Source organism: Orycteropus afer, unplaced genomic scaffold (assembly GCF_000298275.1).
Source record: "Orycteropus afer afer isolate SDZICR_OR568_19922 unplaced genomic scaffold, OryAfe1.0 scaffold00286, whole genome shotgun sequence".
NCBI classification, from domain to species: Eukaryota; Metazoa; Chordata; class Mammalia; order Tubulidentata; family Orycteropodidae; genus Orycteropus; species Orycteropus afer.
The window spans coordinates 3,692,414-3,694,691 of record NW_006921873.1 but is presented as its reverse complement, the minus strand read 5'-3'; the positions used below and the strand labels follow the sequence as shown (position 1 = coordinate 3,694,691).

Here is a 2,278-nt window from a genome sequence, read left to right as displayed (position 1 = left end):
AAACTAAAAGTAAAATGTGCTATTGTGTATAATTTGCGTAATGTTGTTGTTAGGTGTTGACAAGCAGCTTCCGATGCATAGTGACTCTATGTATGCCAGAATGAAATGCTGCCCAATTAGACACCATCCTCACATTCATTGTCATGCTTGAGCCCATCATTGCAGTCACTGTATCAGTCCATCTACTTGAGCGTTTTCTGTTTTATGCTGACCTGCTTTACCAAGAATAATATCTTTCTCCAGGGATTGGTTCCTTCTGACAACATGACCAAAGCACAAAAGATGAAGTCTTGCTCAGCTCAGCCTGCGCTGCCTACGATGCTTGCTGGGAGAGCCATGGCCCCTTTCCACTTGGCCCTCATCCAGCTTCAGGTTTCTTCCATCAAATCAGATAACCTCACTTGAGCTCGTGGCCTTGTCTGGGGACAGCGAAGCAAGGAGCCAAAATCGTTTCTCTACCAGAACGTTTTAATTCTCCATATAGCACCAAATATTTTCCTGAATATGCAGGGAAAATCCTGGTGAATCCACACAGAAGCTTTCTGAAGTAGCAAAGGAGTGTGGTACATATATCACTGGAGGCTCCATTCCTGAAGCAGATGCTGGGAAATTATATAACACGTGTGTCGTGTTTGGTCCTGATGGAAATTTACTGGTAAAACACAGAAAGAGCCATCTGTTTGACATTGATGTTCCTGAGAAAATTACATTCAAGAATCTAAAACATTGAGTCCTGGTGATAGTTTCTCCACATTTGACACTCCTTACTGCAGAGTGGGTCTAGGCATCTGCTATGACATCTCTTTGCAAAGCTTGCACAAATCTATGCACAGAAAGGCTGCCAGCTGCTGGTATATTCTGGTGCTTTTGATTTGACTACTGGACCAGCACACTGGGAGTTGCTTTGGCGAGGGAGGGCTGTTGATAACCAGGTATATGTGGCCATAGCATCTCCTACCTGGGATGACAAAGCCTCCTACATTGCCTGGGGACACAGCACTGATGTGAATCCCTGGGATGAGGTCCTAGCCACAGTTGGCGCTGAAGAAACAATCATATATTCAGACATAGATCTGAAGAAGCTGGCTGAAAAATTCCAGCAAAACCCTGTTTTTAGCTAGAAGCAATCAGACCTCTGTGCAGTGGAGGCAAAAACCTCTGACGTTTAATTTCCAAGTTGTCACAGAACAAGAGAATATGATGCCGTAACATAATTAACTCCTTACTGAATTTTTTAATGAAGACTCCCCCTGCCTTTTTTTTATATCCACCTTTTTCCTCCCTGGCAGATTTTTTGTTGAGTTGATAGAGTATCAAACCTAAAATCCAGTGCCATTGAGTCGATTCTGACTCATAGCGACCCTAAAGGAAAGAGTAGAGCTTCCCCATAGTGTTTCTAAGAATGTAATCTTTATGGGAGTAGCTTACCACATCTTTTTCCTGTGGAGTTCAGCTGGTATGTTCAAATTGCCAAACTTTTTTTTTTAGCAGCTGAGTGCTTTACCACTGTGCCACCAGGGCTCTATTGATAGAGTATCAGCACATATTAAATATTTGAAAGTATATGGGCAACTTATGAAGAGTCAGGCAGGCATTGAAGAGCCAAAGAGGAGGAGGGCTGCTTTTAAAGCTTCCAAACTTGTTACCTCAAAGCATTTGGTACAAGTATCAGATCTTGGTATCGTGTTGGTTGTTTCAGCCAATACAGATATGTTTGTGTCATGAATCTCTCACCCTGCTGGATGAAGTTGGAACCCACTATCTGGAAAACTGGGTCTTATGCTGCTTTTTTCCAAGGAGTACTTTGAAAGTTTCATTTTTTGCCCGTGAATTAACTATGGGAACCAAGTCTTTGGTGTTGGCCAGCAGAAGTGGCAGCCCCACCCTACCTAGCAACCATTTGGGCTCTGCAGATTGAAGGAGTAACTAATGATTCAACCCCAGTATTTCCTGGTCTTGAGGGGAAAACTGTGTTAACAATAAGCCCATGGGAGAACGGCAGTGGTGGCATTTGGGGAAGGCAACCAACTATGAATCCCTGCAAAAGATTTTCTGGTTAGGAGTGAGTATCTGACAATCTTATCTTTTCCTTTCTGCTTTTCTCCCTAGTAACACTTTCTAGCTCCATAGGTAAAGGCAAGTTTTTAGCCTTATTATCAATCTTCTACTTTAGCAGTTCTTAAACTTCTAGTGTCAGAATCTTTTTGTGCTGTTAAAAATTAAGGACCCCAAAGAGCTTTTGTAGCTGGTGATGGATTAATAAGTGTTTAACAGCTAT

At 42.4% G+C, this 2,278-nt stretch overlaps 1 pseudogene; it reads left to right on the top strand.

Annotated features, from left to right (window-relative positions):
• Positions 1 to 282: 282 nt before the first annotated feature.
• LOC103205421 lies at positions 283 to 1,169 on the top strand (annotated as a pseudogene).
• Positions 1,170 to 2,278: the final 1,109 nt, after the last annotated feature.